Source organism: Haemorhous mexicanus, chromosome 3 (genome assembly GCF_027477595.1).
Source record: "Haemorhous mexicanus isolate bHaeMex1 chromosome 3, bHaeMex1.pri, whole genome shotgun sequence".
NCBI classification, from domain to species: domain Eukaryota; kingdom Metazoa; phylum Chordata; class Aves; order Passeriformes; family Fringillidae; genus Haemorhous; species Haemorhous mexicanus.
This window is the reverse complement of record NC_082343.1, coordinates 104,668,191-104,691,497: the sequence shown is the minus strand read 5'-3', so window position 1 is coordinate 104,691,497 and position 23,307 is coordinate 104,668,191. Positions and strand designations below refer to the sequence as shown.

The 23,307-nt window shown below is 39.2% G+C and overlaps 1 long non-coding RNA gene across 1 annotated transcript; it reads right to left on the bottom strand.

Annotated features, from left to right (window-relative positions):
- Positions 1-16,631: 16,631 nt before the first annotated feature.
- On the bottom strand, positions 16,632-20,346 carry LOC132325848 (uncharacterized). Its single transcript, XR_009486047.1, has 3 exons — positions 20,213-20,346; positions 18,283-18,406; positions 16,632-16,777 (listed from the first exon to the last, which is right to left on the bottom strand). It is a non-coding gene; the product is annotated as an uncharacterized LOC132325848 (long non-coding RNA).
- Positions 20,347-23,307: the final 2,961 nt, after the last annotated feature.

Below are 23,307 nucleotides of genomic sequence, written 5' to 3'. Positions count from 1 at the left end.
GTGATTCCTGAATGCATACCTGCATGCTGGTCTTCTGCAGAGCTCTTGCAACAGCTGAAACACTCCAGAGGCTTAGGTCACTCTGAGTGCTGGAGATGACATGAACCCATCACACCAGATTTCTATCTGTCCCAGATGAGATGTTGTGTTGAAAAACTTTCTAAATCCCAATCTCTCTAACTGCCTCCTGCTCCCTATAACTGCACATGTTTAGGTGTACCTAAAAAGAAAAGTCAAAACAGACTTTCTATGTATTCTTGAAACTAGCTTTTGGGAATTGTTTTATCACTCTGCCCTTACCACCTGACAGTGCCTCCTCCTTAATTTTGTTCATTATTCCTTCAAAGAGGGCTCTTGCCCATGATATCCCTTTATGAAAGCAAATTCACCTTTCACATGAGGATGTAAGCACATTTGTATCCCTAGAAAAACCACAGAGGGATGAGCAGAAGGGTATTTTAGGAAACCCAAAAGGTGGTGAACATTTCATGACTTAAATTACATATAAATGTTACTTGTCTGTATCCCAGCAGGAAAATCCAGCGCAGTCACAAAGGGACTGACCCCTTCCTTGCTCTCATACTGACACCATGACAAAAAAATCAGAATCATATGGATCCACTGAGAACACAAGGACATGACCTGCAGTCCTGCAGTTCCAAACAGCCATGACTCAACTTCCTGTACTTGAAGGAGAGTCAGAACAAAAGTATCTTGGAGTCATGTTTCTGAAGTTGGAGAGAAATGATTATATGTCCACTGCAAGTCTCTGAGGTGAATGCAGTATATATGGCGCCAGGTCTGATGTGATCATGTGTATTCTCTAGAATTTGAGAGCCCCAAGTGTCAGTGAAGAGGCAGCAAATGCTCTGAGCTCATGATGCCAGGAAGCTCTGAACATATAATGATGTGTGCACTCACTTTGTCCTCTTACAATACAAAGCCACTCTGCTTGGATAGCATGTCTTAACAACACACAAAGAAAAAAGATAATTTGTGACCTGACATCACATTATAAGAAATGTTTAGAAAATCTGATGTAAAAATTACTTGGGAAATTTGCCATAGAACCTATTCAGCCCAATCTCTCTTTACTCTCCCCTCCAACCCTCTAAGCAAATGTCTCTTTTCTTTTGCCTCCCCCCCTTTTTAGTTTGCTTTATATTTGTAATTTAAAATAAAAAACAAGTGCTTGACAAAGGATTTTTTGGTGCATTATGAAGAATACTATTACAAATTCTAGTCAGGAAAATGCTCCTTTCAGTAACTGTCTTATTGAAAAGAGGGCAATGGGAAAGAAAATATTTACCCCACACATTCTTGCCTCTTACCCAGAAGAGAAAAGTCTCATAGCTAGAAACTTCCTGTAGTCCAGGAAGGAAATCATGTTATGTACTGCATGGAAAAACAAAACTGAACTTTCTAATCTCATATTCTGAGCCAGGTCAATTCTTGAGGCTGAATGGGGTGATCTTGGAGTAGTCACAGGCAATGAGCAGCATCCTTTGATGAAAAAAAAATTAAAAAAAGAAAGAGAGAAGAAAAAAAGTAATTAGAGAAGAGTTGTCTAGCAGTCTGCAGATATGGAGAAACATTTGATCCATCATCTAAATAAGTCAGTTGATCTACTATACACCATGAATGAACATTAGATCATTCATAGGCTGACCCAGAATCTCTCAGAGACTGCCCTCCTATTAACTTCAGCTGGCTTTCAGGCCCATAGATGCTGTGCATTGAGATACACTATGCAGCAAAGTAACACATATTTAACCTCCTCCATGAAAACAGCTCCACTGAACTCTCAGGACTACCCCATTGCTTACACACTCATGTGCTTTGCTTCGGTCATTGACCAGAATTTCAATAGTATTGCTCCAAACTTTAATTTGGCTCAATTTTTAATGAAATACTGCAGATCTTTGAAGATGTTTGAAGAAAATTTAGCACCAGTTTCATTGCAACAGTTGACATAGAATAGCAAGCGGTAATAATGTCTTTTAAATTTTTTTGCTGAAGAAGTGTAGGAAGAGTTCTCTACCCAAAGCATTACAGTCCATCACTGTAATCATGTCTGACATAATGGGAATTTCAAAGCAGGACTTAAAAGTGGCAAACACAGATCCAGTGATTGCCAACTCCCTTCTGTAAATCTTACCTGCAAGTGTTTCATTTAATGTAGGGGAAAATTTGCAGTGGAATTGTCTTTTCCTTCTATTTTTCCTCTTCTTTTTAATAACTCCCAAGGAAATACTTCTTTAGGATGATTGTTATTTTTTCATGAATAGGACTGTAAATTTGTAATGGAACATAAATATTTTGTATTTAGAGTAATAAAAAATTTAGTTCTATAAAAGATTTATCCCCACTAAAAATAATTTGGCCTCAAATAGGAATCAGTGGCAGTAACATATGAGGCAACTGTTCCTTCTGTAAGAAAAACAAGGAACCTAAGCAAATATTCCCAAACATGTTTGGCAGGGATTTGCAAAAATGTAAAAAGGAGTTTGTGTTAGATGCACCTACACCTTAGACAACAAGGAAGAGTCCTTAAAATCCTAAGACCCTCCCTTAAGGGCAGGTACACTCAGATATTATTAGAGTGTCCTACAAAAGTATCCATTAGGGAGAATTACACCTCCCCCACAAAGCGAATTGTTTTATGGAAACAGAGCTACAGAAAAAGTACATTTACCTCAGTCTGGTCCTGTCTTCCTTTCACACTAGTTAAAGCTCACATCTTTCAGATGAATTGTAAAGGCCCTTCTACCCCAAATCATTCTCTGGTTTTATTATTCCTACACACCAAAGATTTTTTAGAAACTAATTCCACATATGCAGATCATCAGCCCATCCCAGACAGTGTTCTTCTCAATGCAATATTTCCTGTTCTCAACTGCTTTCACTTCTGTTGTACTCCTGCCATCTCATGTAACTACCTATAAGCAACCACAATTAACTAACACAGTTCAGATTTTCAGTTCCAGTACTTGAAGCAAATTCTGTGTGATGCCTCCTAAGCATGAATATAAATTTTCAGGAGAACACCAGGCAAACTAAAGTCATAAATAAATGTCTGAAAATTACAAACAACCTGCAGACTTTCCATGAACAGAGAAACAGACTAGTTTTGGCAGGTCCATCTTTCATAGTGAATTATTCACCCCTCTCTTAACCTCTCTACTTTAATTATTTTTTATTTCATCGTTGGGCAGAGGTGTGAAACCACAATAGTAAAATGAAAGTCGCCTGAGGAATTTCTCTATGTGAGTCAAACTGAAGGAAAATGCCTTAAGTACTGACCTGGATGTTTTCAGTATTTTTTCTTTGCTAGACTGAAGAAGGGTGCTTCACCCACACTTGCATGGCTGGTCTATGTGCACTGGCAGCAATTGCACTGCAAAAAGCCTGGACAGGCAAGACAGGAGCTAGGAAAGGTATCAGGGCTCCAGCCACTGCTAGAACACAGCACATTCCTGCAGTCCTTGCTGGGCAGTCCTCCACTAGCCATGAACAGCTGATGTACACTACAGAGCTGCTTCATATACTTCAGGAGTGATGAACTCCAGAGGAGATCTGTAGCTACAGCACCTCACTCTCTGGAAGCAGCTGGGATTAACTTCAAGCACCCTGTGTTAACTTCAAGACTTCCTCTGAGGAGTAACTGGTAATTTACAGGTTAAGTAAACAAACTGGCAGAGCCTGAGGGAATTGCTTGGGCCAAGCTCCTCAAAAGCACATGGGCTGGAAGTGCTTGAAAGGCATCCAGTACCCATTGGTAAAATGAGGGTCATAATCCAAGCAGGTATTGCCCCCCACAGCAGACCATGGGAATCAGAACAATGCTGCTCCCTTAAAGTCTGTAACACTCCTGTGCCCACAAGAATTTGTTTGACAAGGGCTGAAGTTTTCTGTCTTAGAAGCAACTCATTGAAATGGCAAGTCCTGTTTAAGAGAGAATGCTCCAAACATAGCCTGTCTTCAGGTTTTGCTCACCACTGCTATGACCTCTTGGAAGGAAACACATCATATTTGGAAAGAGCCAGACAGACTTTCAGCTTTGCACTTTTCCCAAAAATCCAACATTTGTTAATTATAGTATAATTTTTATGATAGATAAAAATTGAGGAAACATTAGAGTGGAACTTATGGAAACTGCTAAACATTAATCAAATCCTTACACGAACTAATTCCTATACTCCCACACTGGATTTTCACATGTTGCTCAGGCTGCAAGACAGTGTGACATGAGAGGTTTCTGATAAGGATGAAAAATACTTCCCACAGATTTCTTCTTCATTACATTTACAAATGGAAATGTTATTTTCCTCTGGAAGATCATAAGAATATTTATAATAGATGCCTTTTTAGCACTAGAGCTGATATACTTCAGAAAGGAAAATGTAGTTTTCCATTGAAGATTCCATCCATCCTGCCCAAAATCCCAAAAAAGTACAATCCAAAGTAATGAAAATGTCTATAGCACTGTAATTAATTTTAAAAAATCTGAATAAATTATAGATTCCTAAAGCTACTGACTTTGCTGTAAAAAATATTGCTGAAATTAGGGCTTAAATGCTGCATTTTAATGAGACATCTAAAAAAAAATGAAGATAAAATAATTATTTCATGTTGACATCCTACATATTTGAAGCCTAAAGCAGAATCCTAATATTCCAGTCACAAGTTACATCAGTTCTGAATAACAACCCCTTAATATTCACAGATTTTACTTGGACATATCTACTTACATAAATCCAAGAATTTTTTGATATCTACAACTCATCAGTGCCATATGCAAACTTTTCAGACTGAGGACAACATCTGTCTAGCACATGCTTTTGGGTTTGTAAAGAATCAACTTGCAATCACAAGCTGCAAAACTATTCTAGCTATGCTTTTGCATTCTGAATCAAGGCTGTGACAGAAAGTTTAAGAAATGCTGTCTGGTTTTACTGGTTTTGTGAGCAGCTTGTGGCTCTCTGAGGGTGTGATGTTCTCACCATGAGGTCATTTTACTGAGTTGCTATTCTCAGAGATAATTCCTGAATCTCAGGTGCTCTGGCCTACAACTTCACAACAGAATTAACAGATTTCATTTACTGCATAGTATTCTTGAGAGTGGGCAGCCAGGAAAGCAATGAACTTCACTGTCATCCCTTGCATAAGCACTAGGTAAAATGCATGAAATATGAACATGTCTCTGAAAGCAGCATGTACAGAGGAAGGCACCTGATTGCTCAGTGAGTATTTAAGCACTGGCTGTACTTTGCTAGAACTGCATTTGCCCAAAATTATGCTTGTCCTGCTAATGGAGTTTCATACTTTCGTCAGTGACTGTCAGCTCCAGCATTTTCTATTTCCTTCAAGTCCACGTGTCCCTAAAGAGGTACAAGACTAAGAAGGGGGAAAGGAACTGGACAAAAGGTAGAGTCAGCATTTTTAAATTTGTTTTCTCTTAGTTCAAACTGACTAAATTTCCTGTTGGAGCCTGAAAGAATGAGAAGAAGAAGGAGATCCCTCTCCAACTGAGTTTAGAATAAATGAGGGTTCAAGCCAGTGGGTCACTTGTCACCACCATCTTAGACTGGCATTAATCAGATGTTAGTGGCACAAATGCTCAGACCATTGCTGAAGAAAACATACCAGCTTGGTTTCCATAAAAAGGCAAGTTGCATATGAAATGTGTATGCAAATGCAATTTGTATGCAAATACATACAAAATTCTCTTTGGATACAGGAAGGACCTGGAAAAGGTCGCTCAGAAAACAGCCCTTTTGAAAATGTGCACTTTTTTTTTTGCAGATAATATAAGTTGTCTTCTTTTCTAGAAGAATTCTGCACTTTTCCACACTTAGAATCACATCTGTGAAAGTCCATGTTAAGGTGTGGCTTCAGTTGTTCCTCAAAGGAAGGAGGCTGTAGCCTAGATCTAGCATTCACTGATTGCCCATGGATGGAATGCAGCTATTCCTAAGAGATATGTGACAGAAACAATTATCTGTCTGTGCTTTGTTAGGAGGAACAGTTTGCTTTTGAGACATAGACAAAGCTTTCCAGCTTTCTGTTACCTATTAAGGTTCAAGGTTATATTGCTACTGAAAGCAGACACTAGGTTACTCACACAGTTTTATCAGTGCATTTCTGCAGTGCATTACAATATCCTTTCTGTGCTTCTAGCAGTCTTTTTGTGAAATGGGACTGTTCTGCAACTTGGACAAACAACTATAGCCAGATTTGTTTCATTCACAATTTAATCTAGACATGACCATATCAAGCCAATGCAAAATATTTCTATTATGATTCTTTTTTTCTTTTAGTTTGAATTGCTTCATCATACATGGAAAATCCAAAGAAAAAAACAGAAATAGTCAGAGATCACCTATAAATATCTTTCCAATGTATTCCAACCACAGAAAAACCCCAAAGGAAATTGTTACCTTGGCCAAGAAGAAAATAACTATGAAAATGCCCTGAAGCACCCCTAAATTTCAGTGAGCACGTCAAGGGATCATGTGCCTACGTCTGTTACCTCATTACACAATCTCCTTTTCACAAATACTTTTTATAACTCTGCATATGGTCCTCTGAGTCAAAACTACCCTTGGAACAGAGCAGAGCAGATCCCAAGGGAGCTGAGCCTGTTTGGTTATGAGCATCAAGTAACCTGGTCAGATGGTATCACCTGACTGTTCCTGACCTCCCATGGCAAATGCAATCACAAGTCTCTTCTGCCAAGAACAGAAGTTCCAGAAAGTTGTTATTCCTCATTTGCAAAAGAACTTCTAACCTTCAGTATTTTTATCACATGGTTTATTAGTATTCCAGTGTAGGTTTTATTTTACTTTTGGGATTGCACCACCCCATTTCTGATTACTTTGTTTTTCCTAACGTGTTAGCTGCTAAGCTATGTGTTTAAGTCCTGAGGAAAATATTAGCTCCTATCCTCTGTGATAAGAAAGGGCAAAATAAGCCCCCAGTAAAAACATTGTCATCTCCAGGGCACTGCCTAGCATTGCATCATATCACTGAAAAATGAATGTACAATATTGGAAAGCTCCATGTGGTCTTTGCACGTGACAGTAGCCTCTTAATTTATGTAAACTAATGATAATAGTTGCCTTTGAAAAACTTTCCAGTTGTAATTTATATTTACCTCAGTATCTATAATTACCATACTTAGTGTACTGTTAAATTCAGCCAACTGAGCAGACTGTTAAAGTTTACAGAGGCTGATAGTGACAGAGATATTTTACAAGGGATGTACAGTTTCAAAAATGAGACTTGTCTCCCAGCTGGTGACCATCTGGCATCCATGACTGTATGTTTGAGTATTAGTCTAAGTCATTACTGTGTCAGTCTCACACACACAGACCACCCAGCACCTTACTGGCCCTTCTGCTCATGCCATAACAGCACCTTTGTTTCTCCCTCAGGAGTGTCATTTGTGCACTGCAGACTACCTAAGAGCTGTTTCCTGCCCATGTGTTCTTTGGCCTTCTGCAAAAACACAATCCCTCCAGGGAGAAGAGTGAGGTTTAATATTGCTGAAAAAAAAAAGCACTTTAGGAAATATATTCAGAGCTATAATTAATTACATCAATATATATTTCCAGTCCCTTTTGGAATCTAATTATATTCTTACTCTTGACTCTCTGTAGCTGTGACTTCCACGAGCTAATTACAGGTTGGCTGAAAAAGCATTTCCTCCTATCTCTATCTCTGTTGTTGCTTTGCACATTTTTTTCACATCCATCTCCTGCTATGAGTGGTCTGTTTTCAAGTCTCTTGAGCATTTTCAATTTGTTTTGAATAGCTCCTCAGAATACTTTCTTCAGAAGACAATAATTTTACTTCACATAAATTACAGATGACAACATTTCTGATTTATAGAAGAGTACATTAGTGACCTCCATTTGGATTGCACAAAAAAATTAGCTAAATGTGTTTCTGATCTTCATTTCAATTTGAGATAAAATGTCATAGCTGAACTATCTGTAAAGTGGTCCAGCTTACTTTTTTGAGTCATATTGATCCAGCATCACCCCTAGATGACATGTTTTTGTGTTATAGCAATTTCAGTTGTCAGTAATCAGAACAAAGTTCTGCATAAGTGTTAGAGATCCACATTTTAATTCAGACAGAGGCAGTCCTTGGCCACAGGTAGGACACTTGCTGGCTTCTAAAATGAAAGAATCTTCTCATACTGATTTAGTAGCTACTAAAAGTCAAGGTCAAAATACCTAACCTCTGTCATGTGCATGTTTCTGTAGCTACAGCTCTTTACCTTCAAGAGCAAACTCTCTCCACTCTGGTGTAAATTCCTTTAATACTCAAGCTGAGAGATAAAACATTTATTTTAAAATGTATTCCCATATCCAGGCACATTAAAGATACAATTGCTCTCCATACCCACACATGCTTTTCCCATACAGACTTAGAGGACTTGGCATCACCCACATCTTTACATATTTGATTTATTTTGATAACTTATTCATTTCTCCCTAGTTCCTCATCACCAAATAATATAGGAGAGTTCAGTTAATAGAAAACAACCTAACAAGCTAAAAGCATGGAAAGAGGGGCTGAGTTCTTGCCTATAAAATAAAGAAAAAAGTTCAATTAGGAGTGTATTTAAAATACATTTACTACTTTATAGCTATATATTAGAAACAGATATGTATATAAGCTATGCTCATCTTGTACCTTATTTATATCTTCTCATTTACCATGCATGAAACTGATAACATTCGAATTTTTAACATCTAAGGTAGAATTGCTACAGATTTGAACAGCATACTGAAGAAAATTTTACTTTTGGCTGAGACCTCCATCAGCCCACCAGTGCTGACCAACACACCAGGAAATTTCCTTGAAAGTATGTGGAAGTCAGTAAGGAGCTGCCAAGGTGCTGACAGAATGTCCTCAATTTGTGCTGGATCTGTTCTGTGGGATTTTTACAAGAACCCCTCATGATCACCATCCAAATCTCAAATGGAAAAGAAGCAAACAATGGCATCTGTTTCACATGAGGTGTGGAAATTACTTAAAACAAAATAAACCACTACTCAGTGGGAGGAATAAAAAAGGATTTGAACCTGGCCACAAAGGCCATGGGCAAGCACTTGCAAATAGCAAAATTTGCAAACAATAAAGACATCTTTATGGTCCCAGAGCCAGTTAGATACCTAATGGCATGTTGGGACCTTATTTATCCAGCAGCATTTGTGGGTGTCTTCCTCTTTTTGGAGGAAGATCAATCAGACTCTGCCACATTTCTTTCTTCCTGTCCCAAGTAAACAACCACACCAAGTTGTCTAGAGCAGAAAGCCAGGCTAAAGAGCCTCTTGTCTCAGGAATACTAACTCTCATACAGTAAAGGTGAAACTACAAGCAGATATCACTTTAGAGATTTCCTCTCTCCTGTTTTCTGTCGTAGAACTACAACCTCCCTGTCTCTCCTAGTTCCTCCACAATCCCACCAAGACTGCTTCATTTGGGGGAACAACAGCAGAATTACCAGCTGCAGAAGCCCAAGAACTGCCTGAGTTTTATGATGGTCCCTCCATTCCAAACTAACTGTACATCCACACACTTCAGCCTACCAAAAAAGCCCAACCTTCTCCTCCCACCCTCCACCCATGCTAAAGACCATGCAAGAGCACAGCTCACTCTTTTAGAGATGAGAGAGCCTGGAGCCAGTCAGTTCCACATACTTATAAGGGTCAGCTGTTGTTTACTGCAAGAAGTATTAGAAATGGGATTGCAAAAGAGAATCAGGCCCATAACACAGGCCCTGAAGTACAGGGATCTAAGGGAGGCTTTCATAATAAATGGTAGTATTTCATCAGGGCACTTCCCTTATTCTCATGGATCAGAAAAAAATCCCTTTGAAAGAGATGTGATAACAGCTGCTCCTGGTGCTGGATAATCTGATTGCTCCAAAGGTAGAAGGGGCTGTCCTTTGTTCACTGAGAGACATGATAAATCCTTGGTCCAGGTGAAAGGGAAGGGATTCATCTAGACTTGACCACGTCAGACAGGACATTCTGTGGCAACATAGTCAATGTTTTATGTGCTCTGGTCCCCATTTCTAAGTTACATGTATGTTCTTAATTTCTGCACACTTACAGGGAATCAGTTTGGGACCTATTCCTCTTTACTGTGTGCATTTTTGTTTTCCACACAGGGGCTTCATATGCTCTCCATCCTCTTACTCCAGCTTTCTTACTCCTCTGAAGTAGATAATGGATCATTTCTTAACATCTTCAGCTCCTCTTTTTCTCAAAGTCCACTGCTGTGTGAAGTGACATCAAAAATAGAGAAAAATGCTGGTGTATCTGTGTAGGAAACCAAGAAAGAGTGTTCCAAACTGCTCACTTCTCTTATTATACACTTCCATAATCCTCCAAAAGGTCAGAGACTGTGTCAGTACACTGAAGAATTTCTGATGACTCCGTGGTACTCTCCGCACGAGGTGGGGAAGGCAAGCACAATGACGGGATTTTCTCACAATATTTTTTAAATCTAAGGAAGGATGTAGCCTTTTCCTGTTGGGGTGATTTCCAAAATCTCATTTCTGGTGTGTATAATCTCTTGAGTCAGTAATATCTTACCAAAGCAGATAGAAAATTGGTTTTGTTTCTTTTCTGGCTGCATTTAAGCTCTCCAGTTTCACTTTGTTAGCATATTCAGTGGGCATTTCCCACAGCTTCCAGGCATTTCAAAACAGGTTAATACACTTTGGGACTGACCTGAAAACAGGGCCTGAGCGGTCCTTTAAGTCTCTCTTAATGGATTCAATTTAGTAGGTCAAGTTACTCACTATGCACAAATACTTGGGTTTAGTATGTTTATTAAGACACTCTTTTTTTGCACCATGACTTTGCCAGAAATGCATGAATATTAGATGGCAAACAGCACAAACGAGATTCTGTGGGGAAGGGTGTATTGCAGAAGCAAAATAAGGTTGCACAAAATTACACCCTGTCAATTCTTCCCACCCAAAATGGAGAATTAGTAGTCTCAGCATATTAAACAAGGTGGTGGCCTGCAGAACTTAAAAAATCAGACTAATGCAGCTCAAAGATGAATTTGGTTTTAGTATTGTAATAAAAAGCTAATCCTCCTTTTACATGACAATTTTGTGTTGGTTATCTAATATAAGCAAAGTAACAGCTCTCATCTCAGGTGCTATAATTACGAAGCTGAGCTAATCCACAGCCACTGAGATCTTTTCCAGCCTTCTATTCCAGGACCAAGAGGCATAACAGCTTGAATATAGCTACAAATAGCTATAGGCTTTGTCCTGTTTTCATGCCTTTATGATTTCATCTTAAAGTCAACGCTGTTATAACATTGTTTACTGAATGTTTAATTTGCTGAACACACAGAATTCCAGCTGAAGCTAATGTGAATTGCAGGTGCTCAAACTGCTGAAAAGTAAACTGCCCCTTTTGTATTTAAAGGTATGTTAATAGAGATCCATCAGGTTGCTGTGCTCCCACAGTGATTAAAACATCAAAGAAGTCAATAAATACATTCATAAATAAAAAATTATTTGGGGAAAAAAACCCACCTCACATTACATTTGACTTCTTGTTCTTCATCTCAGCTCTTCCCAAAAGACTTGAACACAACTTCCTGAAGTCAGTTAAAATCTTTCTTTTGCATTTAGCAGATTTTGAGCCAGGCTCTGTATGCCTGAGAAGAGACATGAGCCTGTATGACCCACACAGTGCCAGTCTGGGCACCAGGCTGCAGTGCAGGGGGAGCACCGAGGGGTGGGATGTGGCACACGAAGTGTGGCTTTGTCAGCACACTGCTCCAGCAGCAAACACACAGGTCTTGGCACACACTAAAGGCTGTGGTACACAGCAAACCATGACAGGGCTGCAAAAACACGTTTGTAGGCAGGGTCTTGTTCACCCTGCCAGCTCTGCAAGGCAGAGTTCTTGGGCTAAGCATGAGGCTATGTTAACAGGATGTCAGGGGAGATTATGTATCATTTCTACCATTCATTTCCTTTCCTGGACTTCAGCCTAACTCTTCAGTTCTTTTCAGGACATTTCACAAAGCATTACATAAAGTGAGAACCTCAGGCTTGCATCTAAAATCCAAAATTAAGCTGTTATTCCTATCTCCTGGTCACCTTCAGATAAAGAACAAACAATGCCACTGGCCAATGCATTTGCCAATTTTTGAGGGTCTGAGGGTCATCTGGCCTTGGCTATGTGACCAAGAAACTGCTCAGGCATGAGGACCACAAGCAAGGGAGGACCTAGAAAAAAAATCTCCCCTACCCATCACTGTTTAGTGTAGCAATACTATGGAGTAAATTTGTAGTTTACACAGTAACTTTAGAGCCTGGTCTGTGGCAGGACATCCTTCAGCCCTCCCCTTTGGCTCACTCCCATCACCGTGTGCCTCATGGAGAGAGCCACAGCACACAAGGGCAAAGAGGTGGATGCTTTGAGGCAGGTTGTTTATTTTAAGGTTTAAAGCTGTTGGAATAGGATCAGCTATTATCCTTTCAAATTTTTTAAGCAGTTATTTCTATATCTGTGAAGGAAACAAAAAATTAATGTAAGTTATGGCCTTTCCTGAGAACTTTCCAACATGTTCATTTCTTGGCCTTTCTGAGCATGAAATCTCAGCTGCTGTGGCGTGTACATCCTAGGACCAAGTGTTCACTATGCCTCTCTACTGATGCAAAATTGCAGGCTTCTGAGAAAAAAAATTATTTATTAAGCAGGCAAGAACGTATTGAGTGAGTCACTGTGTTTTTCTGCTGTCTGCATTAAACTAGAGTGAAATTGAAATCATGCTTCAGTCCTTATTTAAATGCCTTTTCTTGGCAGGAAGAAGGAAAGTTTGGCCTCCACACTCTGATTGGCAGCGTGCTGCTTGGTTGGTAGCTAACACTCAGCCTTACTGGGTCCTCCCTGTTGTCAACAGGATGGATCTTTTCCAACAAAAGCAACATCCTGTCAGCTACTCCTTCTTCCAGGAACCTGCCTGTCCCTCCCCTGACACTGCTCTCTTGCTCCAGGTTCAGGCAAGAGAACAGTACTGTGTGAAAGTGAGAGCTACAGAAGGAATAGCCATCAGACTTTAAATTCGTGCTTCCTATGGGCTGGATAATATTCTTCCCCATTCATGAGGTCATAAAAAGTGAACAAAATGCAGCCTTTGTCTTTAACTGCTAAGGAGAATTAGTTAAAGGGGGAAAGTAGTTTTAATGTGAGGAAGTCATAAGGAAAGAAGGGATTATATTCATAGGAATCTCTCCAAATACCCCATGAATATGCTCTTGGGGGTGCAGCTACAGGAATCCCAGAAAGGAAAACTCTGGGACAAGGAGAACAACCAGGCAGGTAGTACAAAGACAATGATTGGCTTCTTGCCAGCATCCTGCCACTGAGACAAAATCCCACACTTAGAGGCTCTTCTTAAGGGCATAGAATGATATATTTCCAGATGTTAAAAAACACCTGTGGAAAAGTGGAGCATTCTGGGAAGCATGAGAAAAGGAGGAGGGAACAAGGATGGCTGCAGATGATATGTCAGTTTCTCACTGCAGGCTGGACAGGCAATAGTCCTTTCTTTGCTGATCTCTTCTCTGAGATTCTACATTCCTCTGTCTTTAGCCCAGATTTGGAAAGACATCAGAGAGACACGGTTCATCGAAAAGAGGGGAAACAGAGCTGCTCATGGGATGGGAGAACTACCAGAGCAACACAAAAGTCCTTCCATTAGCGCCAAGGGAGACCCAGGACCTCAGGCTGTAAGGGAGAGGGAGAAGACCAGGTGTTGGCAGCCAGAAATCACACATCTGTCTCTTCATAAATGAGATGCATGGGAGAGAAATTGCTTTCTTTCACAAGGGGAAAGGAAAAGGCTGAAAAGCTGACCTAGAAACAGGGGATAACACACACAATGGGGAACATGCAAGAGAGCTGATGACAGCCTTAGGCATGACTTCAATATAGCCTAATAATTTAAAGGAATGGATTAGCTGAGAACATCCCATAAAGAGTGCACAGTGTTTTCAATTAATACTTAGGTATACTCCATAATTATAAAATACCTTTGGGCTATCCATTTTTCAATAATGTGTCTATATAAATCCTGTGTAATTTTTTTCACTAAATGATGGCTGCTACTGACTGCTAAGAATGTTCTGCTTCAGTAAACTTTGATTTCACTTGCAGTTGTGCATTTATTAGGCAAGATTATCATCATCCAAGTTTCCAGGGTTGGGAATTCATTTGAAAAATATGGTCTATTTGCATTTAATTATCACATATTTACTGAGGAAAAATATAAACACGCCTGTTTTAGGCAAGGAATGGAGCCAGTAATGTACTGCAGACTTGGGATTGTGCTTTTTAATATAATCAAACTACTGTTATAAATAATTCACAGTTTCCACTGTGGAAAAAAACTGAATATGGATTTCCTGATAGGTTGTTGTGAAGGTTTTTCAATTTTTAAAATACGGACACTTTGCAAAATACCGAAATTACTAAGATTGTTTGTAGCACGTGAGATTTTATTAAAATTCACCTTGAAAGAGGATGTAAGGGAGAAAAGAATCCCCTCTATGAGAAGTAACTACCAGCTCCAGCTGCAAGGAGAAGAAAAAAGAAGAAATATAATTTTTTAAGACACCAAAGCAACACAACCAGACAAGAAGAGGAAATGCCAAATTAACTTTTGGGAAACAAACCCTCTGTTCAAAGTTCACATAGTGCCAGTTACTGCAGAGACACTTCATGTTGTCACCAGTAAAACTGACTCACAAACTGCAGACAAGGGATTCTGACCTTACAACAGAAAGGCAGAATTATTGAACAGGTATTAGAGAAGAGAAAGATATCTCATGGCATTTCAGAATTCCTGCATGAGTTATTTTCTTGTCCATCTGCTGTGGTGTCCTGTACAGATTTTGGTGGACTCCAACAGAAAGAACAATCATCTTCCTTTCAGCAGCAGATCCTCATCCTTCCCTAATAGACAGTCACTGACAGTGACTGAGGACTGTCACTGGCACTTGCCAAGCTATTAGCCAACACCAGCACTCTAGTTACACTGGGCTGGAACAGAGAGACCCTGCAGGGCACTGGGGGGCTGATGGGGGGGTGCTTGCTGCTTGAGCAGGTAACCTGGGGGCATGGCTGTGGGGCTGAACTGAGGGGCTATAAATGGCTGAGAAGTAAAACTGAAGATGTCAACAGGCTTTGTGAGGCATGTCAGGGACCACATGGAGGAGACCAGAACAAGATGAAGCTCTCTGAACTTCACTGGTAGCCCAGATATCAAGCTCCCATGTAAAACTGTCAGAGACCTAAGCAAGTATCTTAATGACACCTGAGGTGCACAAGACATGCTGCTGTGAGACCTTACACTGATCTTAGAGAACACCTGCATTCTCTCAGTCAGCAGCTGAAGGCTGGGCAGGCCAGCCCAAGGTGTCTCAGGCAGTGCTAGAAATGTGTGTTTAAGTAACTGAATCCCACCTTAGGTGAGGAGCACAGGTTTTGCTTGGTGGCCCCAGAAAGGGACCCTGCAGCCCAGAAGAACTCATATTAGGTGAGGAGAAAGGAAAATGCTGCATATTAAACAAGGTGGGGAAGCATGCCATGTAGTGACTGCTGTGGGAGTGGCAGAAGACCTTCATGATAGTAAATTCAGAAGTCTGCACATGACCCTTCCTCAGATACCAGTCACTTCAAGCTGATGGTTCCCCTGATATGATCTTGCTGAATTACAATAAATAATTATTGCCTGAAACTTCTACTTTAAGTAAGTTCAAAGTAGGTTTCTCCCTTTTTAGCTTGATTTTGAGACTATCTGAATGTTTGCTTGAAACGTATTGCAAATTTCTACAGGTTTCATCTTTTATTATTGAACAAACTAATATTAATTCCTGTTCCTGCTACTGCATGAAGTATAATGTTCCCTCTCATTATATTGCTCTCTAATAACTAGTTTTTACTTTTCAGCTTCCTTCCTTCTCTTTAGATGGTGTCATTGTCAAATTTGTCATGTCTGTCTTCCACAGTCTTGAACTTAAGAGTCTGGTATATCAAGTAAGACAAAAATCTCTCTGTACTAGTATGTTCTTTCAGTGAAATCAATATTCAGTGAGATTCTAATGGCATGAGACAGATTCAATTTTATATTTTTACTAAGCATATCAAGAGCCAAATCTTTGCCCTAAACACATCATCCCTTGCTTTTGAAATTACTTGCAAAACAATTTGCTACTTCTGAATTTGATTTCTTCTGCCTTTCTGAAAAATAAAAATTGTATAGGGGGGCATACAATGCCAAAAGCAAGTAAATTTATGCCATCAGCTAAAGATTTGTGACAACTAGAACTTCAGTCTAGATTTAAAAGATGTTGCAGAACCTTGGTTTTTTTCCCACCTTCAATTCACCACTACTGTCAATAGGCCTACTTAGGTGTGTAAGACTCATTTGTATGAATAAGTACTTGTAGTTATGTCCCATGAAGAAAACAAAAAAGGCTTCAGGCAACTGGCCAGCTGATTGTTGATGACTTGACATTTATGCAACTCATTCTCCCCATGAACAATAACATTTATTGTATTGAGAGTTCAGGAACTGGGTATAACAGGAACCAGCAAAAGATGACTAAAATTAAAGCTAAGCAGAAAGGAAGGCTATAATGTAGAGCCGTGCTGTTATTTAATTTCCCTTCAGAAATGAGAGGAAAAACCAGGACCATTCTTTTATCCATTCTTCTTCTCTAAAAAGAAAGAAAACCAAAACAACAACTACAACAATAATAACACAAACAAACAAAATCAAGCAAGCAAGCAACAAGAATAACAAAACAAAACAAAAAAGGAAAAAAAAACCCAACAAAATAAAGGCCCACCAAAACAAAAGAAACACAAAACACTGTTATAGACCACAGAAACTCCAGACCCAAGGTTCTGGTTTGCCAAATGGGCATAATTAACAGTGTGGGATGACTCCAAATGAAAGCAGAATATGAAATGAAGCTGGATATGAAATATCCCAATATCCACTAAAGAGAATGGTATCCTGAAGACAGACACATCCCCCCATGTACATGCATACCCCAGGATTCAAAGGGAGTTACATACAGCCTCCAGGCAGAAACACAGCAAGGAAACAAACAAACAAACAAACAAAAAAAAGCATTATTTTTTTTCCCCCTGAAAAAGTACCTAAAAGGTTAATTCCTATAATCCTCCTCAATAAGGAGCCAAATCCTGAGAGAGCAGATGGTCATTACTTTTGAACTTACTGTGTACATTACTGATGTACATCACTGTGTAAGGATTTTTACAGTTTTTTAAAATCTTTAGGATTTCATTTAGAAATTAGAAGGAAAAAAAATTCAGTGGCCCTATAGAACATCTCAAATGAAAATCTGGTCCCAGCAAGGTCAATGCTTGGGCTTTGATTCTCTTTAACTGGTCCAAAATTTTTACCACAGAGCTTTTAAGAAATCCATGTAGAACCTAGGCTTAGTTTTTCTCAATACTGATGAATGTTTGAAAAATTTGCTTGTGATATTCAACCAAAACAGTTCTCAGAAAATAACTAACTGGTTAGAAATGACAAGGAGTTAGAATCAGAACACATACCTCTAGCTTATGTTAGCAAATTAATTTTTCTGATTGTAATAGCATGGTATGTGAACCCCAAAATGGAAAGCAATAGGCAATAGTCCCAAAAATAGAGGAATCAGTCCCAAATCTAGAGGAATCTAGATTAAAATCAGAATTTTAATCTAGAATAGCTGGGATATGTTTATGCTGATTTAAGAAGGAGCTTTGTGCCAAAGACAGTTTCTCCTTCAGCTCCTTACAATGTCTGGTCTGCAATATAGTGAAGAGAAACAAGACTGAGAAAATCAATATGCAAAAGGCTAAAGTCATCAAACCTCTTCCTCCACCTGGAAAGTATCTTGGATATGTATGGTTTCATATTTAATCCCTTTCCTGATGGTGATTAGTAATTAGCAACATCCTATTCACTTAACCACACAGAGAAGTTAGCACATAATTATATTGTCCAGAAAAGATCAAAAGAATCCTTCTTGTGGGATTTCTGGTTCATTCTTAGCTAGAAAAATGATGTAAGAATTCCCTGACCCACAGCATTTCACAGTCCTGTTTACAGATGTTCTTGGGGGGAAAAAGCCCAAAACAAACCCTTAAATAGCTGTGAAAAAATAAGCTACAAGAAACCCAACCCAAACAAAAAAAATAAAATTACCTGATGTCTTTTGATCTCATTAGTCTGAGGTTGAGTAGTTTGGGTCAATTCTTCTTTTATCAGCACGGTTCACAGGTTGCTACCAAACATGATTTAATACAGTGTATTTACAAATTCTCTCTCTCTAAAACAGAAAAGCAAAGAAAAGCTGTTAGAATGAGCTTATTCTTCCTGAATGCACACCAGTCCCACTTCAGCAAAGAAAAAGCCCTATTGTTTAACAGATTGAGACATGCTAAAACAAAATCAAGTGACTTGCTGTCTGTTGGACAAACTATTGACTGGAACATTATAATTTATGCTGATTTCAAAAGGCCAAATCTTACAAAATCTAAATGAAATTCTGCTACAGTGCATTCAAGTGTGATTGAATGTAATAAGAGTTGGGGATAGTGGTTGTGCTACAGCCTAAAGCCTCAACTGCCTTGCGGCAATTACGAAAATCCAAAATTGCCCACTCTTTTCAGTTTCTGTGTGACTCTCCAAACATGTGGGGAGTGGAAGAGGGGATATTTCCCTTTCAGACTGTGGATTTTGAAGGGGAGAAACTCTACAATACAGGGTTTTTTTAAATAATAATTTATTTAATCAAATCACTGCACTCTGCAATTCATGATTCAGGAGCTGCAGCGACATTCACAGGACGGGGGGGAGGGGAAGGGAAGGGAAGGGAAGGGAAGGGAAGGGAAGGGAAGGGAAGGGAAGGGAAGGGAAGGGAAGGGAAGGGAAGGGAAGGGAAGGGAAGGGAAGGGAAGGGAAGGGAAGGGAAGGGAAGGGAAGGGAAGGGAAGGGAAGGGAAGGGAAGGGAAGGGAAGGGAAGGGAAGGGAAGGGAAGGGAAGGGAAGGGAAGGGAAGGGAAGGGAAGGGAAGGGAAGGGAAGGGAAGGGAAGGGAAGGGAAGGGAAGGGAAGGGAAGGGAAGGGAAGGGAAGGGAAGGGAAGGGAAGGGAAGGGAAGGGAAGGGAAGGGAAGGGAAGGGAAGGGAAGGGAAGGGAAGGGAAGGGAAGGGAAGGGAAGGGAAGGGAAGGGCAAAATTAATAGATTCAGATCAGGAAGATGCTGGATGACTATGGAGATTTGAGTTCTTTCAATCCGTTTGCTGCATTCCTTCCACCTAAACTTTTCCTATTTCCTGTAGGCATTGGTACCATCAGCCACCATCAGCTTCATTCTGCCCAAGAAACTTCTCAGAATGAAAGCAAAATCTCTGCAATGAGGCATCTGCAACCTGCTCATTTGTCACTAGTGGTTCTGCTTAGCCCTGTTTATATGAAAGTGATGACAGAGCAGCCTGGTGAAATGGGCCTTTGTCATGCAGCATGAGAATTTGTTCCTTACCTAGCTGAAAAGAAGAAACCACAGAATGGCCTTTGGTTTTGTCTATATATAAATGCATAGATTCAAAGATGCAAGTATTTTCAAATTACACTAATACAGAAATATATTTTATTACACTACATCATTTTAAGATATAATATGCACCATATGGTATTATTTATAGGCAATATTTAGATAGATGTTATATATTTTTAAAATAGCTAATTAATAAAAAAATAATTATACAAAATACTTTTTGTATATTGAAACTCAGCTTCAGACAGGTCTGGAACTTGTAAGCTACCTCTAATATGTCATAGGTCAGAAACAGGATCAAAAGAGCATTACTCCTGAAGGTTCCTGGTGTGAAATGTCCATCTAAGTGCTTTTCTGTTTTATCAGTTTCTCTGATAATGTGCATTAGTTTTATTATCTTTTATTTCTGACATGTGAGATATCTTGCAGAGGAATACTGAGTTGCAAAACAATTATGTATATTATAAAAACCACTAAACCACAAAATTTAATATTCACTGCTCGTAAAGAACATGATTTCTGAGAAGTCTAGAAATTCCACAGAACTTCAGTTTCCTCCTCTTTCATTTTGTATCTTACCTGATGATGATCAGTGAAAGTTGACTTTGAACATAGGTACACAAAAAATTGGTGATGGCATGGAACAAATTAACATTTTTTCACTGGAAAAGTACTTGGCCAGGACTGCATTCCTTTCAGTGGCCATATAAGCCCTCAGCAGCTGAATGAAATAAAATTACAACACAGTAGTTAGAGCTGTGCTTACAACATTTCTTGGCTTTTGTAGTTTGGTTCAACTTCAGCACCAAAAATAACAAACAAGTCAGGCCTCCAAAAAACACACCGGTTGTTTAAAAACTCTGAACTTTGAAAAAAAAACCACATCTGAAAATACTTTATTGCATTTCTGTCATTTTAGTTTCACTGTACAATCATAAGAGACGTAAATACAGAGTTTAAATCGGGGGCAGAAGAAAACACCCCAGAAGATGAGGTCTTAAAAAAACCCCTAAAACTACAAAACCTTTGTTAGAATATGAGAGGAGAAAGCACTAAAGAACAAGCTGGAAAGACATTTGTGTGAATGTATTAAATACTTGAATGCATTGACTGGGAATTATGCATTGCAATGGGAGATGGGACAAGTGACAGAGTAGCAACAAAAAAAGAACCATGGAATGTATCAAATGATGAGAAGGGATGAGAGAGGGCTCTGCATTCCTCTCTCTTTGTCTATTTTCACTCTTTTAAAAAAAAATAAATTAATCTTTCTCTTCCCGTTTCACAACCTGCCCTTCATGAGGGCTGTTCATTCTGAGTAAGGAAGAGGAATTTCTTATAATAACCTACCATAATTAATAGATCAGTAAATCTGTGTTGCAATGACTTCCAGCAAGCACTGAGTACACATCATTTTCAACAATATCCCTTTACAGCAGCAATTCCTGTTGCAAGAAACACCATACTGGGTTATGAACAAGAGGGCATACCTCCTCCTCACAAAGATACTGAGTTTGCTCTTGCCACACTTCTTTTAGTGTGAAACCATCTGAAGGCTGGGTTGGGGGTGTGTAGCAAAACCAACCTGCAGCACCTCCTCTTAGGACTCTCCTAAACTCCACAGCCCTTCACACAGTGGTGCCCACCTGGGTGTGCCAGTGCTGAATTCAGGTGAGAAGATACTTTGAACCCCAAACTGAGGTTTTGCAGACTGACTGCAGCCTGAGGACCCTTGAAGAGAGAATTCTTGTTCTGGAGTACTTGAAATCAGGTCCAAACATTGGAGATAGATGGATGTGGGCAGCTCACTAGAGTGGCACAGGCACCTTCCCAACAGAAGTTCAAGGGTATGACTATCAACACAAAAGCCTTGTTCCTGGCAATATTTTCAGTACTTATCAGGACTGAGAATAAATAAAAGAATAAATCATATATTCATAAAATTAACAATGGCAATAAACCAAACAGGACTATACAAAACATCAGTGCAGATCAGAAGGATCACTGTTGACACTGTCTTACTCAGTTTGGTTTTATAAAACAGTAAATCATGCTTATCAAACCTATAAATTTAAACTTTAAAAAGACTTCTATCTCTTTTTTATCTCAGAAATCTGATGTGATTGCTTACTCTGTAGTGTAGTTATACAGCATGTAATGCACTGTTTGATGTAACTAAAAATCTAATTGCTTTAAAGAAAGCCTTCAGAAAATATACTGTATGTTTTTCTTGAACTGATCTTCCAAGGTATACAGGGAGCATCTAAAATGACAAACAATACCTCAGTTTATGAGATTTTTATGTGACCTTTCATCAGAGAAAGACAATGGAAGGAAAATTGCCCCTAATAGATTGTTTTCTGAGTCCAGTTGCTGGAGTAGATTATTATATTTTGCTTTCCTTTCAAAAGCTGGGTTAAAACCTGCTTAGGTTCTGTGAGAAATGGGTTTTGCAATATTAGGTCAGTTGCAGCTAAAGTTCATAGATAAAATTTGTACAAAAAATCCACAGAGAATTCAATTAGAAAAGAGCAGAGGCCTTGTCTGAAGAATACCAGGAGGCTGCTTATCTCATAAGATAGGACATATTGTACTTGATCCTAAAACTATTCAACCATTCTCATATATTCATTTTACTTCAGTAGTTAGAAGGGCTATCCTTTATTATGCTGCTATATACAAACATAGAGAAAAAACCTCCTGTCCTTGTCCCAAAGAACTTGCAACCCAAGTTTACATTTTAATAGGATTAGTATATGACTAGATATATTCTACCTTATTATCTTTAAATGCATACTTTTTAATGTAAAAAATATCTTTTTGCACACATGCTTCTTTCATTTTTTAATTTTAACATCCTTGTTCAAGGCCCATGGAAACCAATGGGAATGTAAATTATTACATTTATTTTCTTAGCCTTTGTGTCAGGCTAAAAGTAGGATACAGCTCTCCTGATTTCTGGTGACTACAACTTTGCCTTCTATGTTTAAGCTACATGTTTGGTCACTGTTTTAAAAATCAAATAGGTCTCAGGCAAAGGGTGTAGGGCACCACTAATTTGATAAAATATCAGTGTCTGGTTTGGGATGACATAAATGACTCTCTGGGCTCCACAGGCTGGGCAGATTGGTTCTCCATGAAATGTCAGGAACTGAGACATCCTTCCTGCAGAAACCTAAAGTTCTGTGTGCTGAAACCCACCTGAGGGTATTTAAAGAATCTAAAAACTGAGCTGGATGCTTTCCCTGTTATTCTTCTATATATGCACAAGGTGACACAAATTTTCAATTACAAAACCTGTATATCTGTATGGATTTCCTGGAGAGGTGGAGGCCAGGATATTGCTGTCCCATCAGCTCCCTCCCTTTCCAGCTTACAGTGCTGCTTGTTGGAAATCTCCAGCCTACAGAAGCAACAAAACTTTCCCAGCTCCTCTTGCTGGAGAGATAAGCTATGCTGCTCTGAAGCAGCTGAGGAACATGCCATAATTTCCTGGTTTAGCTTCTTACCCAGCTTGGTGTACAGAAGCAGAATGGTGCATGCCCATCCCTCTCCATTCAGGACTGTTCATTTATACAGGTGCACACACAGCCTCATGCTCACATGGCAGCACACAAACCTGTTCATTTCCATCCTACTTAAGATCCTGTTTGCTGAAGAAAGACAGGGATAAA